At 38.8% G+C, this 12,510-nt stretch overlaps 1 protein-coding gene across 2 annotated transcripts in view; it reads right to left on the bottom strand.

The window, feature by feature from the left end:
* The window catches only part of DERA (deoxyribose-phosphate aldolase), a 167,647-nt gene that overhangs the window by 101,450 nt on the left and 53,687 nt on the right, over positions 1-12,510 (bottom strand). The gene's annotated exons all lie outside the window — the stretch shown is intronic.

The following is a 12,510-nucleotide window of genomic DNA, read 5'->3' on the forward strand; positions in this document are numbered from 1 at the left end:
AGAGTACTACCTTTCGATAGCCAGTGAATTTCTTCACCATGTTTAAAATTAACCAGAAAAAAAAAGATGTATTTCATGACTCAATTATCAGCCATCTGGAAGTTATGCTCTTTATCTATGATCGAAATAGAATGAACCAAAAATGGTCACTTAGAGCTTAACTGGATTTAACAAATATGCAACCAGTGTCTTCTCATTCTTTAATTGCCAATTCCTCAAATCATTTTTCTGACCTACTTAAACACAAAACAGGATAAAGTTTTTCTGAGCAAATATCTTAATCTTTAAGACTCAACACTGGAAAGCTGTCATTTTTTTCTGCTACCATCCTGCCCAGTATATACTAGAACAATTAAATCAAAAAGTATACAAAGTCTGGCCCTTTTTTGTATGTGACCTGGGTTCCATAGAGTGATTGCTTTCAGCTGGAACTTTGAATCTTGTTGAAATGATGCCAAGATGAAAGAATAATTAATAATTTCACGTCTGAAATGTGGAGGTAACTGCCAACTACCTCATAAGTGATGTTTAAATAATGCATATATTTTTAAGGCCACATCAGTTACAGCAGAAGATCCAAGAGTCCAGTGCCCCAGTGGTCACCAGCCAGCAGCACGCTACCTGCCTTGCCAGTGGCAATGGCAACAGCAGTGGAACTATAAACAAACTCTTCCCATAGCACAAACTAGCTGTATTCTCTGCTCCCCAGTCCGTCTTCCATGTTCCTGCTTGTCTTCCAAGCCTGGTTCTCCAGGCTTCCTAATGATTCAGTGAACTACTCTGTCTCCTTCTAATAAATTCCTTTCCAGCTTCACTTAATTAGAATTGGTTTTATTACTTTTCAACTAATAACTGCAATATAACGAATATTTACTAGGAAAGCATGACACAGTGGCCAAAAGGGTAGGATCTTTTGACTGCCTGGGTTTGTATCCCACTAATTAGTTGTTTGATTTGGTCAAATTAGGTAACACTTAACCTGTGTGGGTTAATACACATGAACTGTTAAGGACTGTATCTAGCACGTAGTTAATGTTCAAGGAATGTCAGCCTCTTGTCTTCTTGTTTTTGCTAGTGTTATTGTTGCTACTGTTACTGCTGAGTGCTCCTTAAGTTCCCAGTACAGTAGGACTTATAAAAGCAAAGAACACCATGATTTATGTGGTCTCTTTGGGGCACCAGAAGAGCCGTCTGGGGGGAAAAGTTTACTGTATCACAAAGTGTTTTTTTTTTTTTAAACTCAGAGCCCATGCTCCTTAGAATAGCACAGACCTGTGAGATAAGCCAGTTTTCACCCCTCGTTAGCTATACAACCATGTAGGAATTACTTAATTTCTCTGGGACTAATTACTTAGACAGTCTTCTTTACTAATTTCTGTGAAGATTAAATAACATACGTGGCTAGAACAAAACCAAACACTTAATAGGCATTTAATAATTCTATATTAGTTTTTCTTATCTACTTGTAGAAATGTAAAAATAACTTTAAAAAACAAAACTGTCCTGACATCTATTAAAGGGCAATTAGACTTTGTTGATCTCACATATTAAAAAATGTAGACCTCTTCACTCTAACACAATCCATAGAAGCCACAAAGAAGTACTACTACTGTCTAGGTAGTTCTGAGCACCTCAACATCACAATCATAGACACTTTGAACACAAGACAGATGATACACTCAAATTAAAGTGACTAGACGGCTAAAATGTAGCCCAGTCAATCTCAAATCATAATGTCCATTAACATACTCAACTGTCACTTTCCTTTATATATAAATGAGCAAAATGATGGAAAAACGGGTAGATTTTCCCCTATGTTAGGAGGAAAAGACAGCAGTAGGATGTGGATTTATTATAACTGCTACTGGACTCTGTGTGGAAAAAATTATAATAGTTCAAGAGATCCTCTTTCCATAATGTTCTTCATGAGGAATAATTGCTCAAAAGAATAAGAAATCACTTATGTTTTCAAAGCATCTTCCTTCATAAATGCTCAAAGTGTTTTCTACCCATTATTTAAACATCCCTTATGAGGTAGTTGGCAGTTACCTCCACACTTCAGATGTGAAAAGTGAGATGTGGAGTGATAAATGACTTGCCTCAAATCTTATCACCAGTCAGTGGTAGAATAGAGATCAGAATTTAACATTTTATTGCCTCAAACTTTTATGCCTCTGTCCGAACATACACACACGTGCGTGTGTACACACACTAGTTACGGTGGATTCTCAAGGAAATAAACTGAAGCATTTAGATTAATAGAGTAATCAAATGCTAGAACCTAGAGGGATATCAACTCCATCTAATTCAAACTACTCACTTTACAGATGAGCAGCATAATCCTAGGACCAATTTTCATTCTTCTGGGAAAAAAAAAAAACTTGAGTAAAACGAGGTATTCAGAAACATGAATTATTTTGTATGCTTTAATATATTTTTTAAAAAATCTATAAATCGCTGTTAACCTTCTGGTGGGAACAGAACAAGAGCAGCGTAGGGCAGTAAAGTTCACATGTCTGAATCAGGATTTTTTGGCCCTCATTTGATCACTAATTAGCTGTGGGGCTTGGGAAGATTACTAAACCTCTCCAAGCCTCATTTTCCTCCTCAAGATTGGGTAGAAGATCTTCACAATGACAGGTCAAACAATTTTCAAAATTCTGGGAAGATATGTAGAAGTAATTATTCAAATAATTATGAAGATAATCAAGTGTTTTTCCCTCAGAGGCACCTTTGGTAATAAGCAGATGTAGAATGAAGACAAACACTGATTTACTCTAAAAGCTTAAGCTATTATAATTAAGACCAAATAGCCTATTGTGATTGATTTAGAGAGACAATTGTGACTCTATACTGTGGGAGCACTCAGTCAGAGCCATGGAGAGCGGGGTACTCTCAGCTGCACACTGCAGGGAAGATGGAAGGAATCTTTCCAGGGCCTAGAGAACAGCCACCTTGCCAACTGGCTGGAAGAGATCCATATTTATGCCTATTCCCAAGAAAGGTGATCCAACTGAATGCAGAAATTATCAAACAATATCATTAATATCATACGCAAGCAAAATTTGGCTGAAGATCATTTCAAAGCGGCTGCAGCAGTATATTGACTGGGAACCGCCAGACATTCAAGCCAGATTTAGAAAAGGACGTGGAACCAGGGATATCACTGTTGATGTCAGATAGATCCTGGCTGAAAGCAGAGAATACCAGAAAGATGTTTACCTGTGTTTTACTGACCATGCTAAGGCATTCAACTGTGTGGACCATAACAAATTATGAATTACATTTCAGAGAAGGGGAATTCTGGGATACTTAATTGTGCTCATGAGGTATCTGTGCATGGACCAAGGCAATCATTTGAACAGAACAAGGGGATACTGAGCGGATTAAAGTCATGAAAGCTGTGCATCAGGGTTGTACCCTTTCACCATACCTTTTCAATCTGTATACTGAGCAAATAATCCAAGAAGCTGGACTATATGAAGAAGAATGGGGCATCAGGATTGGACGAAGACTCATTAACAACTTGTGTGATGCAGATGACACAACCTTGCTAGCTGAAAGTGAAGAGGACTTGAAGCACTTACTGATGCAGATCAGTATGGATTACACCTCAACATAAAGAAAACAAAAATCCTCACAACTGAACCAATAAGCAACATCATGATGAATGGACAAACGATTGAGGTTGTCAAGGATTTCATTTTACTTAGGTCCACAATCAACACCTATGGAAGCAGCAGTTAAGAAATCAAAACATATACTGCATTGGACAAGTCGGCTGCAAAAGACCTCTTTAAAGTGTTGAAAAGCAAAGATGTCACCTTAAGGATAAGGTCGGCCTGACCCAAGCCATGGTGTTTTCAATCGCCTCATATGCATACAAAAGCTGGACAATGAATAAGGAAGACCAAAGAGCTGACACCTTTGAATCGAGGTGCTGGCGAAGAATATTGAATATACCATGGACTCCCAAAAGAACAAACAAATCTGTCCTGGAATAAGTACAACCAGAATGCTCCTTAGAAGCAAGGATGGCAAGACTACGTCTCACATATTTTGGACATGTTGTCAGGAGGGATCAGTCCCTGGAGAAGGCCATTATGCTTGGTAAAGTAGAGGGTCAGTGAAAAAGAGGGAGACCCTCAACGAGATGGATTCACACGGTGGCTGCAACAATGGGCACAAGCATAACAACAATTTTAAGGATGGCGCAGGAACGGGCAGTGTTTCGTTCTGCCGTACATAGGGTCACCATGAGTTGGAATCGACTCAACAGCACCTAACAACAACAGCAACAGAGAACGTCTTGGCTAACATACTGTTAGGATTCATGGAGTGAGGGTGGGGAGCACAGCCAGGGTAAACTAGTGATACCCTTACCAGTGAGGACTGAGAATTTGGAGCATTCAGGAGAAGTTGGTGAGCAAATACAGACTATTATGTAGTGCTGGGCCAAGGAGACAAAGTCAAGACATTGTTATATACAAGGGACTTGAGCAAATAGATAAATATGCTGAAGATAATGAGAGCAAGATTTCTCACTAACAGGAAAGAGGGACATAAATATGGAAAAAGGAAAATTGAAAAAAAAAAATGTGATGTTGAATTGTAACAGAAGTTATGGAAATGAACTCATGGGTTCTAATAAAAATAAACAGATAGATAATGACAGACAGACAAACATGGAAGTAGACATAGTTGTATGTGTTTATATGTATGTGTTGTGTTTATGTGTACATTCATGTTATTTCCTAGATACTCCACTGAGGGCCTAGAAACAATAACATCCCAGTAGCAATGAACACAACTAGTGCCTAAATCTTGATTTCTAAATACCATTCTTCAAAAAAAAAAAAAAAGAGCTCCTTGGAGAAATGGCTGATTCCAGGGCTGGGGCAGACAAAGTCCAAGATAAGCATGGAATATCCTTTACAAGAAAGCAAGGAAGTTCAAAAAAATATGGGAACATGTCAAAAGTACACAAAAACCAGTTTGAAGCAGCTCCCACTGGCCAAATCTGGGAAAATTTAAAAATCAAAATTAGTATTGATAATAATGGATTATAACTGATTAAGTAAAACAGGAATCCATGGGTTCCTACAGATAGGAAGGAAGAGAGAAAGAGAGAGAGGGAGGAAGGGAGGGTAGAAGGAAGAAGGGAGGGAGGAAAGGAGAGGAAGGTAATGATGGTTAACAAGTATGAAAGAAATGATGGAATTAGAAAATCACTATTTGGCAACTCTCAGAGTAATAACTGAAGAATCACCAAGAGATGGTAAAACTAATGAGCCAAAGTTGAATGAGGAACAAGATATTAACACAGACTCGTATCTCCACTCACAATCCATATTAATTACTTATTAAAATATAAACTATTTATTAAATTTTATAATGGAGAAACTTAACAGAGACCATCTCAGCCAAGTAATAAAAGTAGCATCATCATTTATGGGACAAATCAACATCATATGACTCCTGAAATGACGCATTGAGAAGAACAGTCCAAAAAGACTGCGGTATTCCTACCTAGAACACATAACCTGAATGTAATCACGAAAAAACGCTGGACAAACCCAAAATAGGGTAAACTCTACAAAACAACAGCCCTGTATTCTTCAAAGACAAGGAAAGGCGGAGGACTGTTCCAGACTAAAGAGACTTGTTACAAGTGTGATTCTGGATGTAACAAAGAACACTGCTGGGACAAACTGCAAAATCTGACCAAAGCGCAGAGATTTAATGGCAGTCTGGCACTGATGGTAATTTCCAGATTTTGATGGTGTACTATGGCTTTGTATGAGAGTGCCCTTGTTTCTAGGAAATACACATCGAAGTATTTAAAGGTCATCAGATGTAATGACTGAAGTACTTAAAGGTCATCAGATTCAAATGGCTTATCAGATTTGCAACTCAATCTCAAGTAGTCCAGAAAAAGAGACTAACAGACAGAGAGAGAGACAAAGACAGACACACAGATAGAATAAGAATGAAAAAGCAAAAAGATGTGATAGAATTTTATAATTAGGGAATCTGAGTGAAGAATATTTTTGTGTACAGTATATGCAACTTTTCTCTAAGTTTAAAATTATTTCAAAAATAAAAGTTAAAAAGTTTTTTTTGTCATTTATTTAGCATCTAGGTATTTCTGCTATGGGAAAGCTTTTGAGAAAAGCCAGTCTGCAATTCTATGGTTTTTAAAACAAAAAAAAAAAAATGTGATTACATATGATACATATTGTTTTATAACCTGCTTTTCCCCCTCCATGTATCACGGACATCTTCCATATTAATAAATATAAGTCTGCAGCATGCTTTTTAATGGCTGCAGTCTTCTATTGCATGAACATAAAATATTTATTCAATCATTCTCCTATTATCAGATATTTAAGGGTCCAGGTTTTTTTGATTTTTTTTAAACAATACTTCAGGAAGTGTCTTCATAGGTTAAATCTTTGCATATACTGTGATTATCATTCCCTAGAGTTGTTATTATTTTTTCTGCTCACATACCCACATGTAATACATGTTCACTGTACAACATTCAAGCATTACAGAAACTGAAAATTCCCTGTTTAAAAAAAAAAAAAAAGAACGATTCTTGCCACATACCAGAAAAATAATACTTTGTAAGGCTATTGTAAAAGATGACTGACAAATGAAAATGGAATTCAAACACAACTGCAAATTAGACAGAAAAATGTAAAATTTAACAAAATACACACACCAGAGAAATGGCTGGCATAGTGATGTCACATTAAAAACCTGATAATAAATGTTCTGACTAATAACGAGGTTCTCAGGAGTAAAGTGGGTGTACTAGAAATCTAGGGTATATCACATTGTAAGTGCTGAATCAATAGAGTGGCATGACCAGCAGAGTAACTGTCTCCTGTCTGTCCCCCCATGCCTTCCCACTGCTGCCACACTGATGAAAAGCGGGGGTCTCAACCTCACCTTCTGCCCTTCATTTCCAGCTGAAAAACAAGTGAGGCTGTGTCAGTGGAGTGTTCACTGACAGGAATCAGAGAGCTTAGCCACACTGGGAAAGGTCTGTGTGCATAAGAATGTAGATCACAGGTGGATGGGTGGGAGGGAAGGGGTCATACTGCATGGATTTTAAACAGTATCCAAAAAAAGGTTGACAACTGGCTCCACCTTCCGCGACACTGCCTCCCCCACTGTCAGTAGGAACTTGCATGCATAGCATTTTACTTTTCTCTAAATTATCCTGTTTCCCTCCAGCTTCCACCTAAAAGGAAAGTATACTGTTAATCTTGAGCCTCCTGGAAATCTGTTAAGGATTCTGGAAAAGCGCTGCGATAGTTGTAGAAACCTACGTTAGTAAAGCTTTCATATACAGAATTATTATTTAAGTAGGAATCCAAGTGTTTAAAGATTATGCTTTCCAGCTAAAAGTCATAAAGTAGATTTCTTTTTGTATTTCATGCTACTCAAAGGCACTTAAAAAATAATTGTTAACGAACATATCTAAGCAATTATTTTTTGAGTACCGGAAAGATGTTCAACACTGCCTAAGAATGGCCTGAAAATAACTCTTAAGATAATGATATGTACAGTAAAACACTTAGATAAAATTGTACAGCAACCTTTTAAACTACAAAAGTTACAAAATGATCAAAGAACACAGTTTTTATCCACCAAGACAACTAATTAATCTTGTAAGACTGAACCAGAGATGAGCTAAAACACAACAGGTAGTAAAATAACCTATAAGAGATAAAACATACTCATTTTTGTCAATAATATTTGAAGTTTTGAAGAATCATAGCATAAAAACAAAAACTATAAAAGCATACAGCTGCAATAAGTATCTCCAGAGCTTCTGTTATAAACAACCTCCAAAACAGAGAAGCCACAGATTATGGAGTACATGATTTCTCCCCAAAGAGTGTCTATAGACTTAGAGATTGCTTTTCTAATAAGATATGATGATTAATGGCTATACCAAAGAAAGAAAAATACCAACTTGTTTTGCAAGTTAGTCTTTTTACCACCCTTCTTGTGCAAAAAATAAGCAAATAGAAAAAAAACTGTTGCCCAGATTCAGGATTTTCCAGATCCTCTTTCATACAAGATATGTAAGAAGATCCTGTGGGTCTGACCCTAATATTGCACAAAACTCTTAAGAGCCTTGAGGTACAAACTCCATAAACCCAGGTTTAGGAGAGAACCACTCTGGGGCTGAAGAACTAAAGGGAATCAAAGGTACATGAGGCTCTGGACGCAGGAGACACAACTGCTATATTGAACATATCATGTTGGAAAAACACGACAGGAGGTCCTAGTTTCCTTAGGGGCCATTTCTGCTGGTGCTCCACTGTGCAATGGGTCTCAGCTCTAGGTCTCAAATCCAAGAAACCAGAAGGCAGAATCTGCGAACAAGGCAGAATTTTGACAGCATTTCTATGTCACTGGTAAATATATTAGGTAAATATATGCACCAGAGAGAGGCCATAAAAAAAAGTAAAAAATGAACACCTTTGTATATTTACAGAGCATGGAATGCATTTAATTTTCAAAACTCGCTCAAAAAGATTTACATGATGATGAACCCCTTCTGATGAATGCTTTCTCCAAAAGAACTGTTTCTGGAATAGCAACTTAGATGTCAACTTCAATACCACCATAAAGAAATACTGTATTTCATTTACTCATCATGTGAATAATACCACTAACAATGAAACCACCAAAAATAACATCACAGAATACTACAGCTCTATAGGACCGTAGAAATCATTAAGTCCTAGTCTCTCACTTGTAGTTTATTTAAACGGAGGCAGAGAGAAGTGAAGTAACAGCCCAAGGACTGGGGGTAAATTAGCAAAATTACAAAAACTAAAACCCGCATCTTTACAACACACCATCATCACCAGGAGAAGGAAGGGGAAGGAGAAGATAAAATTGTAGTTGGCCTTGGGGGCTTCAGGTTGATCAATTTACATAAATTATCTAATTTAATTCCTATTATAACTCTGAGGAGCCCTGGTGGCACAGTGGTTAACGAGCTTGGCTGTTAACCAAAAGGTCAGCAGTTCGAGCCCACCAGCCACTCCGTGGGAGAAAGATGTGGCAGTCTGCTTCCGTAAAGATTTACAGCCTTGAAAACCCTTTGGGGGCAGTTCCACACTATTCTATAGGGTCACTATGAGTCAGAATTGACTCGGTGGCAGTGGGTTTGGGTATTATAACTCTGTGAAATAGATATCATTATCCCTATATCATATCCCATGGTATTTTCAATCACCTCATATGCACTGAAAGCTGGACAATGAATAAGGAAGACCAAAGAAAAACTGATGCATTTGAATTATTGTGTTGACGAAGAATACTGAATATACCAAGGACTGTCTGAAGAACAAATAAATCTGTCATAGAAGTACAGTCAGAATGTTTCTTAAAAGCAAGGATGCCAAGACTTTGGCTCACTTACTTTGGACATGTTATCAAGAGGGACCAATCCTTGGAGAATGACATCAGGCTTGGTAAAGTAGACGGTCAGGGAAAAAGAGAAAGACCCTCAATGAGATGGATTGACAGAGTAGCTGCAACAATGGGCTCAAACATAGCAATGATTGTGAGGATGATGCAAGACCCGGTAATGTTTTGTTTTGTTATAAGTAGGGTCGCTATGAGTCAGATCAACTTGATGACACCTAACACCACCACCACCATCCCTACTTTACAGAGAAGGAAAATAAGGCCAGACAAATTAAGTAACTTGTCCAAGAGCAAAGAGATACTGATGGTAGAGCTGAGATTACAACCCAGGTCTATCTAATGCAAAGACAGCTCTCAGCTCCTCCCTGTGCTAGCTCCCTTCTTACTCCACAGCGTATTTGCTCTGGGTATGTGAAGGGGTCTGACTCCAACTCCAGCGAACACTAGGCTTATTTTGTAGGCCGGCTGGGTGCCCCCTCCTCCTTTATATTCTAGAATAGCACTTGTAGCTACTATCTTCATCACAGAGCACATCCTTTCCAGAGAAAGGGGAACTGTCCTTTTCCCAAGGGCTTAGAAACTGATGTACTTCCCAGCTAAACCCTCCAGAGTTAATTATTTATCAGGCCTTCTATTATGATTGAGTGCTCAGCTACTAAATGGGAGATTAGTGGTTAAGATCTACCTATTAACACCTCAGAAGAAAGGCCTGGCAATCTAATTCCAAAAGGTCATAGCCATTGAAAACCCTACATGCAGTTCTACTCTGAAACACATGAGGTCACCTTAGTCAGAATCAACTTGATGGCAACTGGTTTGGTTTGGTTCTTTTTGGTAGATCCAGGTTAAACACATAGAAGCAAACAGGAAATACAATATGTACTAATTGATCAATATGCAAATTTAACAATACTTGAATTAACCAGTACCTAAAACTACAAAGAAACAAGAACTAAAAGTGTATGTTATGGACTGAATTGTGTCTCCCAGAAATATGTGTTGTAAATCCTAACCTCTATGCCTGTGGTTGGAGCCTTGGTGGTAGAGTGGTTAAGAGTTTGGCTGCTGGTGGCAGTTCAAATCCACCAGCCAATCCTTGGAAATCCCAAGTTCTGCTCTGTCCTATAGGATCACTATGAGTGGGAATGGCCTCAATGGCAATAGGTTTTTATGCCTCTAGTTATAATCCCATTTGGGAATGGGTTGTCTTTGTTATATTAATGAGACAGAATTAAAGTAGGTGTGTTTGGTGTTGCTCTCTTGCAAAATATAAAAGGAGCAGATTAAGGAAGCAAAGACTAGGGGATATAGATGCCAGGCCACAGGAAAACTGCCCAGGAGCAGAAGCTGAAGAGACAAAGACCTTCCCCCAGAGCCCACAGAAGGAGAAAGCCTTCTCCTAGAGCCAACACCCTGAATTTGGACTTTTAGTCTCCTGTGAGAAAATAAATTTATTTGTTTGTTAAAGGCACTCACTTGTGGTATTTCTGTTATAGCAGTACTAGATAACTAAGATGGTATGTTTAAAAAGAAAAAAAGATGCTCCAAGTTGGCGCTTCTCAGTGGGCCACAGCAGGTAGTGGGAGCAGAATGGGTAATATCAGCATCGCCAGAGAGCTTTTCACAGTACAGGAGCCTAGTCCTCTCTCTCCAGTCATCAATTCTGATATCTCGCATGCCCAGGGGAATATGCCAGGTTCTATGAGGAGAGGGGCTAGGGCAAGAAATTTGAAAATGTTTCTCAGGTAACTCTGAGACCCATCAACACATCTCACACCCTACCAGGTTAAAAACTCCTGTCCCAAGTGATAAATCAGGTGGTATACATTTCCACGACCAAATGGAAAAGAGAAAGAGAAGGGACGGCAGGAAAGGACAGAGTGCCAGAAAGAACTCCACATGATCTGCCAGGTAAATGCTTAACAGCAAAATATCAGGCAAACCAATAACAAAAATGTTTAAGTAAAAAGATGGTGGTGTCTGCTGCTGTCAAGTCAGCCCCAGACTCATGACAACCCCATGCACAACGGCACGAAACACCGCCCAGGCCGTTGTTATCTACCGGGTTTGCAATGGCTGATTTTTAGAAGTAGATCATCAGGCCTTTTTTCCAAGGAGCCTTTGGGTGGACTCAAACCTTCAACCTTTCAGTTAGCAATGGAGCATGTTTACCATTTGAATCACCAGGGGCTCAAAAAGAAGACACATGCGTTCAAAAAGAACAACAGCCTGGACTTAGCTGCGGGGCAAGTCATCTCAGACATTTCAGTAGCCACAGACAGCATCATTGTATTCCAGGATAATACAATCACTGACATTTCCTTGAATGATTGGGGAAAAACTTAAGTTTTATTAATAGACATTATTTAAAAAGTCTGGAAAACAGAAGTATTTTTTTTAAAGGATTTCTCTCTAAAATGGCTAAATTCTTTGATTTTAAATCTCTACTCATGTGACACAGTGGTTAAGCTCTCAGTTGCTAACCGCAAGGTCAGCATTTCAAACACCCCAGCCACTTTGCAAGAGAAAGATGAGGCAGTCTGCTTCGTAAAGATTTACAACCTTGGAAACTGTATGGGGTAATCCTACTCTGTCCTATAGGGTTGCTATGAGTCAGAATCAGCTAGACAGCAATGGTTTACTCATGTGAAAATGACAGATGGAATGAGACACCATTTAGTGGGAAAAGTGAATGAGTTCTGGAGTCAGGCAGACTCCTGTTCCAGAGCTCAGGAGATCTGGTAGTCTTCGGCATAGGGATGGTGTGACAGTTAAGAATGTGTGCCAACTTGGCTGGGCAGTGATTCTCAGTAGTTTGGCAGTTATGTAATGATGTAGTTATTCTCCATTTTGTGATATAATATAAACACTTCCATGATATGATCAGCCAGTAAATTGTAAGGAGAGCTTCCTTGGGGGATAGGACTGCATTCAATATATAGCAACGTTCTGGCAAAGCTCGCTGGCTTTGGTTGGCTCTGGATCCTGCATCTGGCTCATCATCATCTGACCTCCAGTTCATGGGACTTGAGCCAGCGGCCTTGCCGT

This window comes from Loxodonta africana, chromosome 4 (assembly GCF_030014295.1).
Source record: "Loxodonta africana isolate mLoxAfr1 chromosome 4, mLoxAfr1.hap2, whole genome shotgun sequence".
Lineage (NCBI taxonomy): Eukaryota > Metazoa > Chordata > Mammalia > Proboscidea > Elephantidae > Loxodonta > Loxodonta africana.